This window comes from Protopterus annectens, chromosome 11.part0, assembly GCF_019279795.1.
Source record: "Protopterus annectens isolate FY-2018-M chromosome 11.part0, PAN1.0, whole genome shotgun sequence".
Lineage (NCBI taxonomy): Eukaryota > Metazoa > Chordata > Ceratodontiformes > Protopteridae > Protopterus > Protopterus annectens.
Window position 1 is genome coordinate 1,566,006,441 of NC_056745.1, and position 14,929 is coordinate 1,566,021,369.

Here is a 14,929-nt window from a genome sequence, read left to right on the forward strand (position 1 = left end):
AAAGCAAACTATTAGCAAAATGCACAAAAATTGATGCCCTGTATCAAGCATGACCTTACCTGACTGATCAGTCTAGGCAAATTACTGCCTCTACTCTACTGTACTGTCCCATCACTGCATGGCACTAAAACACAATAACTGAAGTAGGTGGAGCCTAGATGGCCAAGTGAAATCAGCAAATTTTTAGAACTCTGCAGTAAAATCAAAATAAACAGAAAAATATTTACTTCTAAGGAAATTTACTTTACACACTATTTTATAATAGTATAAGCTTATGTGCTACTGAATGTTGTCAACTTTTTCCTGTCAGAGTCTTTTGGAGGCTTATTGGCTGGAAGAAAAAAGAGCAACTTTAAGCATTCCCACTCTTGACTCTTCTCTGAAGATGGATATGCAGCTGGTGACAACAACACTTCAGATTTTATCTCTGAATACAGATGTTTTTCAGGATAATTCAGAAAATGTGAAACAAATGACATTTTTAAAGAAATGTTCCAACAATACTAAACTAAAATATCTAACATCGGGAATGCTGTAAATTACATGGAGGGAAGAATAATGGAGGAAGTAACTCAAACAGAATGTTTATTAAAACAAAACACCTAGTAATTAAACAAAATAGACAACCTCAGAAAAAGGAGATGCAATTTAAGAATATTCGGTTTACTAGAAAAAATAGAAGGAGATGACCTGCTTACTTTTTATCTTCTTGGATTCCAAAATTATTAAACCTGCAGGAAAGACTTTACTATAACATCGAAAGAGCACATAGAGCTATAGGTAAACCCATGCCTTCTACTTCAACAACTCCTCCAAGATCTATAGCAATAAAATTCCTTTCTTTCACTGATAAAAACATGATTCTTAAAACAGCTTGGGAAAAAGCTCCATTAAAATATGGTCAGAACAGCATAAGATTTGGTAATGATTATTGAGCAAATATTTTAGAAACGATGAAAAAATGCTGGCTTCTTGTAAAAACACTGAAACAATAACTTTCCCTGCTAAAACATAAATTCATCTATCAAATGATAACAGAATTTTCAAGAATTTTGAAGAAACTTCTTCCTTCATAAAGAAAAATAACCTTTTACCATCTACTGAAGACTGGACTGGACATCCCCCACCTTAAAATGATTTCCTGAGAAGAACACATGATCTGACACAAAGAAGAAGAAACAAAAAACAGATATGACCTTGAACAACAACAAAAAGACTATAAAGAACTCCATCTCTTAGTAAAATTATGTTTTTTATTCCTTAACATTGTCAGTCAAATATTCTCCATAGATTCCATTTACTTTTAAGCAGTAAGTAAAGGGAATATTGGAAAGAAATGACGGCAAATGCTGTGAGAAAAAAATGGAGTGTATACAATATGTATGTATATACTCACAGAGAACTAGGACAGTGTCCATTCCCATCATTCAGGCAATTATTTTAAATATAACACATGTCTTGTGATTCTCTAAGTTTTATTTATATTTTTTACTTTTTCATAACTGAATTCTCTTAAGTACTAAGTGTTCAATCACATTTAACTCAACTGTCATTTGGTAGCATGTTCTTTAAAAGTGCAATACATGTAAATCATCTTTTCATCTCATCTGCTGTTTAAAGTGCTTAACTATAAAAAAATTATACATATGTGTACAATTCTCTGATAATAGATCTCTTAGTTATGTTGGGAAGGGGAAATGGGCTTGGAGGTTGATATGAGTTGTTGGTTGTTGTTGCACTGGTTGATGTTTCCTTTGAGGGCAGTGAAATGTACTATTTTGCCTTCCCTTAGGAAATCACACCTCAGAGGTATTTTCTCCTCTGCATTGGCACTCTGTGCTTGCTGCACTTGGCAGGAGCTGATTTAATTAGTATTCAAATAATTGTAAGCATACCTGATTCAGTCTCACCTAATAGCAAGAGTGACTCAAATTCTATCTACCTCATCACTTCCTGCACTTGTTTGTAAAGTTTATACTAGCTTTCTTTCTCACTCAGGTATCAGTCATAGCAGATTACTTCCAACATTAATACAAGCATTTCATGCCTTAAACTGACAGTTGTTAATAGCTCCACAGGCTCTGTTGTTTCGTCATGTCTGGTAGCACTTGGCAAAGTGTGAGGTTTTTTTTATCTTGTTTTGTTCTGGCATTGAGGTGATTGCCTGTTTACTTTAGTATTGATCTCTTTCCTGTTTGCTTGCACTGTGTTTTTTATTTATTTTATTTATTTATTGACATTTGTTAACCGGATTTGTCCAACTGGGCTTGTGGTCCATTTTCAGTGGAGACCCGAGGAGAAAAGCTCCAGTAGTACATTTTAAACAAGTACAATTTTAAACAGTATTGATATAATAGCAGTTATAGCAAAAAGATTCACATATGTTGAGTTACATGCATAAAGTTAAAGTTGCATTAAAAAGAAGCTAAGTAACAATTTTGCATTGATATAGTTCAATAGGTCAACAATAACATTTTTTTGTTTGTATAAAATTATGCAAATTCATAGTAAACACATTGGAGAGAGAGGTGTAATGAGGTACTAAGTATGGTCCTTTTGAGGGTACATAAAGGGAAGGAAGACTAGGTAGGGTCATGGCAAGGACAGGGTGCCCTTTTTTTTGGTGGCAAGGGAGATTTCACTCAGTTGTGTGGAGTGCATATGTGCTTCCCTTTCCTGTTGTGTTGTGTTGGTAACATATTGGGCAGAGTTGTGCTTGGTAGTGGAGGGTTTGTGTTTCTCTCATCACCTTGGCTGAAAATGCTTCCCAGGATGGAGATTGCCTTTCTTTAATCTAATCATTACATAACAGTGTTTTAAGGCAGGAGGAGATGAGGAGTGTAAGAGTTAGATGCTGACTATCTGTTCTCATTCACAGTACTTTACTGTGGGGCTAGGTAGGAGGAATTTACATGTTTTCATAGATCTCCATTTTATTAAAGTTTTGATGCATAGTTCTATTAATTCTCTCCTCTTTGACAACCTCTAGGCTAGTTAGATAGTGAAGGATAGTTTAGTGGAACTTATATTTCTAGGCTAGGAATTTTGTGAATTCCATTAATTTAATAGAGTTGTTCTCTTGGATTTAGTACAATTTTTCCTTTTTACCCTTTATAATGCCTGAAATAATAGTCTTAACACTGCAAAACCTTAAAGGAGGTATTATTATTAGCCAGTATTTAGTTAGATCAACTTATGTTGATGGTTACAATATTGTCTTAACAAATTTTATAGATGGGCTTAACTCTGTTAGCTTTGAATGTCATTTGTTTAAATTATCCAATGAAAAGATCTAATCTGCTTCATTATTTAAAAGCAAACAAGGCTCAAGTTATATTTCTTCAATAAACGTAATTTAAATATGCAGATAATAATATATGGAATTCCACTAATTATTCAGTTTTGGCACAATCCTCATTTAAAAGCAAGAGAAGAGGAGTGATGATTTTATGGAAAAAAGTGTTATCCCACCACAGATCAGTCAAAAATATGAGGATCAAGATGGCCTCTTAACTCTCATTGTTATAAAACATAATGGCAGATTACTGACTCTAGTAAGTGTGCATTGGTTTCCTGGTATGGGGTAAAATTTTGCTAAAACGTACATCAATGATTCAATTCTTAATGAATATAAAGGCACTTAGTAATAGGAGGTGACTTCACTTGTTTATTATATGATTCAAATTCTAGTAATGAAAGAAAAATAAGAATGAAAAGCAGCTAAAAACTGGATTGAAAACTTAAATTAAAAGATACATTCACTCTGAGAGACTTCAAATCATTAATCTTTACTCATTATTCCTATAAATATGGTACACAGACTAAATAGAATACTAGTATTCTAGGGCATAATGTCAAAGGTATTCACATTCAATGTCCTACCCTGTCCTATTTCCAGTCACAATGCCCCTATTCTAAAATCCCATACAGTCTTCAAAAAACGACCTTATTTAACCAGAATACATGCTTATATAACAAAACTAAAATATTTCAAACCCTGGCTCCTTTCTGAACTGAATCTGTATTTACAAACAAATAGTACTGATGGTGTTAATATAGTTATGATCCAGGACTCTTTAAAAGCTTATATTTTCATTAAAATTCTAGTTTGGTATAAGCAGAAAGCAAATGAATGGGGATCAGAACTATCAAACATACAATCACAACTTCAAGAGACTAAAGCTAAATATAAAACAAATGACAAGTCTGTAGTAAAAGTAATAGAAAGTCTAAATAAGAGATACACAAATATATTATCATATAAAACAGCCACATCTTTGGAAAAATTAAAAGTAGCCTCTTATGCTACGTCTCCCAAATATATGCACAATCTATCTAAAAGGGTCAAAATACAATAAAATAACAATAACATCTTAGAAATAAATGACCTATATTTTCTTGTTAATCTATCTACTCTAAGTAACTGATGTAACTGATGTATTGTCTTGGGAGCAATTCTCTTTATATTTCCTGTTTTCTACAAATGTACATAAGCATGGTCATTTCTGTGTATTTTATCTGATTGCTAGATCAGTTTACATGTTATAGTGGTTTTAGAGTATTAACTACTTTATGCTGAGTACTACAATAAGCTCTACCATTCATTTTGTGTTTTGATAATGCATCATTTTTAACTGGCTACTTCTTGTATTTAGTTAGCTAATGATACTTCCAGATTTTCTAAATAAGGTCACGTGGCCTTTGTCAGTGTTTGCTGTACATTAAAAAGAATGCATAGATTACGTCTTGTCACAATTTAAAAATGACAAATATTTCAAATACTGTTAAGCTTTCTGTGATGTGAAGTGTTATTTTCTCTGAAAGATATGTACTGACCTTTGTTCCTTCTATAATATGTTTAGACTGCTTCTCTCTCTCTTCCCTTTGTCTGTGTTCTAGGTCTGTCTCCTTTCTTAAATTAATACATATATAGAGTTATTTCACAACACTTTCACTTACTTATTCACATGCCTAACTTTCTTACAGGCTCTTGCTGTAGCATCAGCTGCTGACTAAACAGAGGGAATCCTTGATTGGTCCCACCCCCTTTACCTTACCAGCAATTTAACCTTAAACTGAAAGAAAGTAATAAGCAATTTCTGGCTGCTCCTGAGCAAGTATGTCAAGGCATGAGTTCTCATATTCAAATTTATTACTGAAACACTGTTCCATGTGTTAAAATAAGGCTGTAAAGTCTCAAAGCTTCCTTACCCCTCATCTAGGCAGAGTGCAATTTAGTAATTTTCTTACCCATGGAAACATGCTGCATTTACTCAAGGGCTTGCAAGGGGAATCAGTCTCATTTGCTTGTTTAATATGAAGCTCACTTTGCACTATTGTTTCTGATCATGAAGGTGAACTTCCATAGCTTTAACAATTAAGGGACTTAGTTTTAGTTAGTTTTTCTCCCCTTTTTTATTTACACACACATGCATATATGCATATTATTTTGTCTGACCACTATTGTGCTTGGACTATGTTGGCTCTATATCTCCTGCACCCACTTTGCAAACCTTCATAGATTGATTTCAGCTGGGTGTGTGTGACCTGTTTCTCTCCCCTACCACTCCCTATTCCGCAGTCACCCCCCAGGCCTTCCACTTTATACATCATTGTTTCTACCCCTTCCAACCTACTTCTGATGACCCATTAAGGGTGCACACAACTTCATTAAACCTACATCCAACTTCCTCAACCACCTTAATGTGATATATTCCCACCTTAAACTTCCATACAGTTTAATCAACATCCAAACTTAAATAAATCCACTTGCAAATGAAACATCATTCTCATCCCCTTCACCTTCCCATATACATTCTCTGTTATTTTCCCATCATAGACTCCTGACAGTTACTTTCAGAACTCCTTTTCTACCCCGCCCTCCACAATGCTTCTCCACCTCACCATCTCACTTGTCCTTCCATTAACCCACTTCAGTATACCATCAGTAACCCCATCTCTTCTCCCATCTGTTAACCTACCCTTTACTAGCCTACAAAAAAGCCCCATAATCATTTACTTGAACCTCAAGACCTGCCCTACTTGTTTACATACTCCATTTTCCACCTACCACTCACACACAACTTCATCTTCATCATCCCTTTACCTCATCTCCTCCAAACATCCCAGTCCCAACAACCCCACCTCAAACCTCCTAAACACCTCTAAACCCCTATGCTGCTCATACTCCTCCTCAGATCCAACATTGAAGCCAATCCAGGTCCCTCCCACCACATAGAACACATAAACTTTCCTGACACTGCCACTCTCTCTTGTGCATTATTTAACACCCAAAGCATCCCTAATAAACTCAGTCAGAAAAACACCTTCCATACAACCCACTCACCCAACATCACAGCTGTCACTGAAGCATGGCTCAAGCAAAACAGCCCTAATTTTCACCATCTGCTTCCCTCCTACAAATGACTCTAAGACATAAGACCTGGCAGAAGACAACCTTAAACAATTATCATTGCTCAAGCAATGCCTCCTCAGATACTGAATCCAACTATATTATTCTAAATCGTCCCTCCTGGATGAATAGTTGCCTTCTAATAACATTCGCCTACCTTACTCCTCAAGCTTCTCTTAACAAATTTAAATTCCTTGTTCTTACTATCACTTAAGCTGCTCGCAACTATAAACATATTGATATTCTAGGTGATTTTAACATAAACTACATAGGTCTCTTGAGAAATGACATTACAGGATTCCTAGCCAATATTAACCATATGCAATTAGTCAATCGCACTACTCTTTCAAATCTCCAAACTAACAATCACTCCCTCCTGGATCTGCTGATCACTAACAACCCTCCATCTTTTCCATCTCCGAATATTATTTAGTGTCTCCTTGCTGTTTTTCTGCTGTTTAAAACATATTTTAGTGTTTCCTGCCTAAATTAGTGTCACTGGTAGCTGTAGCATAGTCCAGATACAAGTTGGCTGCATCTGGGTCTATTTGTAGTGGCTGTTGTATTCTGAGCACAGTTTCCAAGCCATCTTTGATTGGACGGGCCCCTCTGTGAGACACGTGTGCTGATTGGAACCTGTCTGGTGAAATGTGGTTGGTCTAGGGCATGGATTAAGCACCCTCATTGGTTCTTTTGAGTTTTTTAAAGGTTTTTTTTTTTTTAAGTTTTTAGCTTCTGGTATTTAAGCCCCATGTTTGAGTGGGTTTCTGCTTGTTTGCGTGTTGTACAGCACCACACACTGCCACACAACTGAGTGCTATAGCCAGACAGATAATTTTGACAATTTCTCCCTTAGATACAGCTGTAGTACATTAGTGTCGTCCTCATCTTTAGTACATCTAAAGAAGTATTGCTAGTGAGTTGTGACCTATTAAACCAACAACCAAAAACCCCGTTAGAAATACCCATTTACAGAGCACTTCCTAGGTCAGTCCTGAAAGCACCCCCTTTGTGATAACAGTTCTTCAAGACTAGCATGATGGACAGTTGGGCTACTCTTGTTTCTCCTGCCAGCCTTGTTGACTTAGGCCTCCTGAGGCAATGTAGCAACTGCCTTATGTACAATGAGAACCATCTACTAATAACTCACTCTAGTACATAGTGCAAGAGCTGTAGCTACACTAAGAATCCTGAATCCCTGCTCTCTTGCACTCAAAACAATAACAACTCACCCACTACTACTCATGCACACATTACCACTACTCATACACATAGTACACATCCAACACATAAAATCAACATATGTGGTGGTTCTCAAAAAAAACTTATCAAACCTCCAGAGACCTCCACAACAAAAGAATGCTACAACTAACATAGTTCCAATAGCACCCAAGACACATAGCAACACTAGTGCCTCACCTACCAAGCGCTTAAGGTGTAACACTCAAAAACCAAATTTTCTTGTCATTGGAAACTTCATAGTGAGACACACAGATGTCCCACTGACCAGGTAAGATAAGGAAAAATTCACAGTCAGCTGCCTGTCCGGTGCTAGGATTCATCAGATCATGCTTGCACTCAGGTCTCTCAGCAACAAGTACCATTAAGACTCTGTCATAGCTCATGTCGGAGAGAATGACATGAGAAGTACCTCACTGGACTATATGAATCGAGACATGATTGAGCTTTCTGAGTATGTGTCACAGGCAGGTATGTCCCTAGCCTTGAACAGCATATTACCCTCACCTAGAATTATACCACAGTGTAAACAAAAAAAATTATCAATTTCAATAATTGGCTTAGTTTTTGTGTCACTCAAAGGGGATCCAGTTTCTGTCAGCCTGAGATGACATGGTGGACAAACCTCGCAGCTTTTCCAGAGACAGTTTGCACCTGGCACTACTGGGCTTTCGGCTGCTGGCAAAGGCTCTTGCCTTTTTTAGGCAAGGTCTCAAAAACAAAATTGCAGACATGCCATAACAAAATAGGGATTATGCTGTTAAATGCTAGCAGCTTAAACCAAAAACTGCGCACCCTGAAAGCACTATTATCACTGGAGGATATAGATGTCTGTGCAGTCACAGAAACCTGGTTCAAGGCCTCAGACAGTACCCCAGCCTTGCAAGGCTACAATGCCTTCTACCCCTTCAGACTGCAAAACGAACATGTGAGAACCAAAGGAGATGGTGTTTCTATGTATATTAGGGATGAATTCACCTCCTGACTAGTTAGACTGGACAACACCATGGAGTTACTCCAAGTTCAGATTACTGTTGGTAAGACTCCCATTCAAGTTGCAGCTAGTTATAGATCCCCCTCCATGGATCATGATGCGCACAAGGCCTACTTGACCAAACTGGACTCAATCTAAATATTGCCAAACACTCTGGTCATGGGGGAATTTCAATTATCTCACCATCAACTGGGAAATCTACTCTAGCCCTAATTCACTAGTGCAAAAATTCCTTGACTTTGTTAACTAAAATGCCCTGGAACAAATTGTTCAAACCCCAACAACAGGAACAAACACACTAGATCTGGTCCTCACTAACATGACAAACAGATGCACTATTGCAACTGTCCATAGTTAAATTTCACCACAAATCAGTCGCCTTTGAACTGGTACTAACAGCAGAATTCACAAAGGGCAAAGTCAGACTAAAAAACTTCACCAAGGCAAATTATAGCCTCCTAGGGGAAGGCATAAATGTATTCCAAGCCCCACCCCCATCTGGAAGTGGTAACTACACTAAAGCTTACACTAAAGCCCTGTACAATCACTTGAATAAATGTATACACTCAGCTGTTCCAGAGAGAATTAAAGCCAGAGCCCCAAGTAAAAAAAGCCACCCTACTGGACATCCAGCATCAACAAACTTTACACTAAATGCAAAAAGTTGCTGTCTAAGAAAACTAAGGTAAGGCTCCAACAATGGAAAAGCACCTTTCTCAACCTCAACAAGCAAATAAGACAACATGTCAAATTCTCCAAGGGTAACTTTGAGAAAAAAGTTAGCAGTCACAGCCAAGGATAACCGTACGGCCTTTCACAGCTATGTGCATAGCCTAAAAGGTAGGACCCAAGCATGTGCCAAGCTAGTGACTAACGGCATCACACACTGATGCCACAGAGATAGCAAACCTGCTAGCGGACAGATTTGGTGAAAATTTCACTCCCTTATCCCCTCCAAACTTATCACAAACCTTGTCCCCAAATTCCCCCACCTTACATATCTGAAGAACAGGTCATTAAAGCCTTGTCTAAGGGAAAAAACAGCCTTTATGGGACCAGATAGCATCCCAGTCTGTCTTCTAAACAAACTAAAACATGAGCTAACATCATCATTAAGTACCCTATTCAATCACAGCCTAGCCACAAGGTTTGTTCCTGCAGAACGGAGAACAGCAACAGTTATTACCCTCCACAAAGGTGGCTTAGCAACAGACTCAGGGAATTATAGACCCATAAGTCTGACCAGCTTCATCTGTAAAGCCATGGAACATATCCTCCCTGGATCTGACCCAATTTGGCTTCGTTAAAGACAGATTCTGCCTTTTAAACCTGGTGGATTTCTTTGAAAATGTGACTAGGGCCATTGACAAGGACAAATCTGTCCACACAGCATACCTCAATTTGGCAAAGGCCTTTGACACAATCCCACAGTCGCGCATTACCAAAAAACTTAGCAAACTGAATGCAAACCCCTTTGTTGTTAGATGGGTTGCCAGTTGGCTTACAAACCAGTCACACACTATCAAAGTAGGTCATTCCACATCAACCAACAGACCTGTCACCAGCAGGGTGCCACAAGGGTCAGTGCTGAGCCCCCTACTGTTTGGTATATACTTCTCAGAAGTTCAGGCCAAAACTAAGGGGCTGTGGCTGACCAAGTTTGTGGATGACTGCAAACTGGATGCAATTATTGAATCCTCAAATTATGTCAGTATATACTTCAGGAGGGTCTTACATAGACCAATGACTGGTGTAGTTATGGTCTCAAACTGAATGCAAAGAAATGCATCATCATTCCCTTCAGTAAAAACAATGTCCTTTCACACTATCAAATTAACAACAATACCCTATGTACCTACGAAGTGGTAGGAGATCTGGGATCACAAGTAGACTGTGACCTTAACTTTGACCACCATGTGTCTACTGTAGTAAGGAAGGTTTTCTACATAGCACACTTGATTAACAAAGGAATCGCCTCTAGAGCAAAGGAGGTTATAATCCCTCTATGCTCATCACTAATTAGGCCAATAATTGAGTATAATGCCCCTTCCAGCATGCATTGTGCAAAGCACCTGCAGCAATTAGAGAGACCTCAGAGGTTTGTAACTAAGAAGATCAAGGGACTCCAGCTTGTGCCTTACACAGACCGACAAAAGTCCCTGTCACTGTACTTAGTATCGTATAGACTCTTTAAGGGAGACTTATGCCTGGCTTACAGAGCAATCTCCTACCCAAACCTAATGAATCTGCACATTTGTAAATCAAACAGGACTAGAGATACCCATTCCAGGGAACTAAATATGCCTGCAACTTAAATAGGATGCACTGGACAGACACATTTGTCTCCCAGTGACTGCTACATCTTTGGAATAGACTGCCAATTCATGTGATGCAGAGCAGCTCTATGACACTATTCAAAAGGAACCTGGACGAGTGGATCGAGCACCATAAATTCTTACCGGGGATAGTGTCCACAGCCCTCCTGGACATCGGCAGCCATTACTAAATACAAACCTGGGTATTGACTAGAGTATCTATGCTATTACATTGGGATGAAATGGCTAGGCTTGAAATGACCTCCAGGTTAATAGCATAGTATCCTCCTATGATCCAAATCCAGAAAAAGACACACTGGAACAATACAGCAGCCAAAAGATTTCCTAGTTGTGTAAGACAACTCCGTGAAGACTCAATGGACATTAACAAACAGTTTTATTGAAAACGAGTCAAGCTCTTTCATCCCGAAAACAATTGGGACTTCTTCAGAACTGGTTGAAATCCAAGCAACATTACTTAAATACATCTTTACTTAATTAAATAAAGCCCTATGACCACAATTGTTCAATAAATAATATGGAGCCAATTAAAAAGTGTGTTCAGGTACTAAAAGAAATGGAAATCAAGAAAATATTCTCATAAATAATCCAACATGGTCCAAAATTACTTGAAATGCAATCGCTACTCAATCACCAAAAATATTTAATGTATATGTAAAGACTAATTCTTTTAAAAATAACTTCCATAATAAATAATATAAAAATAAATAGTATGAAAATATATATAATATATAAACAGTATGAAAAATAAAAAAAAAAAAAACTCCTATGATCCTATGATCCATTCTTCCACTCCCCAATAGTCTTCCAAATTATCCACCAGTCACCAAACCTGCCCCCCAAATCCACCATTAATACAGACAACCTCAAAAAACCCTAGCAACTTTTGATTGGTCTCCCATTTCCAACATACAGAACCCCAGTTTGGGTGCAACTGCTGTTACACATACCTCCTTCAACTTCAAGACAAAGTCTTCCTTCTTACACTGTAGCTTTTCAAATACAACAAAACACCCTGGCTAACCACTGAACTGAAAGTGTTGCTCAAACATAAGGACAATGAATGGTCTTCATGGAGACAAAAAAACCTTCACAATAAAATTCTACTGCCTTTACATCTCTACGTAACCTAGTTATGCAAGCCATATGCAGGCACACAACCAACTATTTAAAAAAAAAAAACAGTAACTTGCTCTGCAAGGCCAACCTAAGTATTTCTGCCAGGAAATATATTTTCTCAGAGGCCAAAAATCCACAGATCCCACCAACACCACTTTCACATTGCAGACGTCTCAAGGCCAACTCTCAACCTCTGACTTTCACGAGGAATTCAGCCACCTACCTAGTACTGTAACCTCTATCTATCCCACCAGTTCACCCAGACCCCCCTTTATCTGCCTATTCTGTTTTAAGAACATTGCTCACAAAAGCCTGGACCCAGTACTAGAAATCATACTCCTGGATGCACCCCCTGGTGCAGACAACCTACTCCCTTGCTTTATATCACTCGGCAAAGACTGCCTTACCACACCTCTTATCCATATATATAACCTCTAGTTAACTTAAAATACATGGTCCAAAGTTACTTAAAATGCAATCTCTACTCAATCACCAAAAATATTTTAATGTATATACAAAGAATAATCCTTTTAAAAATAACTTCCATAATAAATAATATAAAAATAAATAGTATGAAAATATATAACAATATAAACAGTATGAAAAATATAAAAAAAAATCCTATATTCCTATGATCCATTCTTCCACTGCCCAATAGTCTTCCAAATTATCCACCAGTCACTAAACCTGCCCCCCAAATCCACCATTAATATAGACAACCTCAAAAAAACACCTAGCAACTTTTGATTGGTCTCCCATTTCCAACATACAGAACCCCAGTTCAGGTGCAACTGATGTTACACATACCCTCCTTCAACTTCAAGACAAAGTCTTCCTTCTTACACCGTAGCTTTTCAAATACAACAAAAAAACCCTGGCTAACCACTGAACTGAAAGCTCTGCTCAAACTTAAGGACAATTAATGGTCTTCATGGAGACAAAAAAAAAACCCTCACCATAAAATTCTACTGCCTTTACCTCTCTATGTAACCTAGTTATGCAAGCCAACTATTTAAAAAAACAGCAACTTGCTCTGCTAGGCCAACCTAAACATTTCTGCCAGGAAGTAAATTTTCTCAGAGGTCAAAAATCCACAGAACCCACCTCCACCCTTTCACATTGCAGATCTCTCAAGGCCAACTCAAGGCCAACTCTCAATCTCTGACTTTCACAAGGAATTTAATAACGTACCTAGTACTGTAACCTCTATCTCTCCCACCAATTCATCCAGACCCCCCTTTATCTGCCTATTCTGTTTTAAGAAAATTACTCACAAAAGCCTGGACCCAGTACTAGAAATCATACTCCTGGATACACCCCCTGGTGCAGACAACCTACTCCCTTGCTTTATATCACTCGGCAAAGATTTCCTTACCACACCTCTTATCCATATTTATAACCTCTATTTAACTTAAAATACAGTGCCAGAAAATGCTTCCCACTTTCCCCCATCTCCATCCTCCCTACACTTGGGAAAATACTTAAAAAAATAATCTCCAACCAACTGTCCACTTACATCCAATGGTACCACCTTCTCAGTCTTAAACAGCATGGCTTCCGGACTGGCCAGAGCACAATGACAGCACTATGGTCACTTCCAGATGAGATCCTTCACATCATGAATAAAGGAAATCTTTTAGCAGCTCTCTTCATTGACCTTACCAAAGCTTTTGAGCTTATTGATCACTTCCTAATCATTTATTCTCTAAAAGAAATCAGGGTTAGACCCAACATTGTCACCTGGTTTCAACATTTCTTAACAGATAGGTATTTCAGAATAAAAATGGGCTCATCTCTATCACCACCAGCATTCCTTATCAGAGAAGTGTCCCAGGGATCCATACTTACCCCACTGTTGTCTTCAGTCTTTATTAACAAACTAGCTACTAATTTACTAATCTTTCTATCACTCTTTATGCAGATGACATGGTTATTTTTCAGTCCCAGTCCCTCACTTTCAATTATTCAAACCCAGCATCAGTCTGACCTTCACTGCCTTAATTTTTTGCTAAACAACCATAAGCTACTTCAAAATCCCTCCAAAACAAAATGATGATATTTGGAACCTCACAAAAGCTGAAAAAAACTCCTAAAACCCTCAACATTTGAAGATCTCAATGGTTTCCTAATAGAAACAGCCATCTCCTTTAAATAATTAGGTTTATGGCTAGACCAGTCACTTAACTTTCAAAGTCGCATTGAAAACACCAGCAAAAAGATCAGTTCTCTTTTATTCTGGTTCTGGAAAATATTTCTCTTTCTCTACAAATCAGCTAGAGCTGCAATGGACAAAGGAATCTTCCTTGCTCAACTTGAATAAGGGTTCCCCATCACAGTCACAGCCTCTAAAAAACCTCATCCACTCCACACTTCATTAAGAACAAAATTTGCTGATTCATTTCCAGTCCACCCTCCTCAGGAACACCATTACATCACTTTCTCCAAAGGCAAATGTCTATCAGTCTCCTACAGAGTTGAGCTACTCCTGGTGTCTCCTCTTTTCAAACTACTGCAGCCAAACTCAAAAAAAAAAAATCACCCCTAAAACCTCCACAACCTCTCCCAATTAACTCCCTCACTCACTCCAGATATCCCAAACTAAACTGCAGTGTACTGACCATTCCTTCTCCATTCTTGCACCCAAATTCTGGCAATCCTTCCCCAATCACCTTAAAGAAGTCTCCTCGTTCCCCATGTTCAGACCTCAGTTCAAAAAACACCTTCATTACAAAATAGGACTCAAGTGATTTTCCACTGGAAACATAACCTAACTCCCTCCTCACATGCATCACTTTTTCTATGACCCTTTTCTTTTCACCTGCTGCTTCC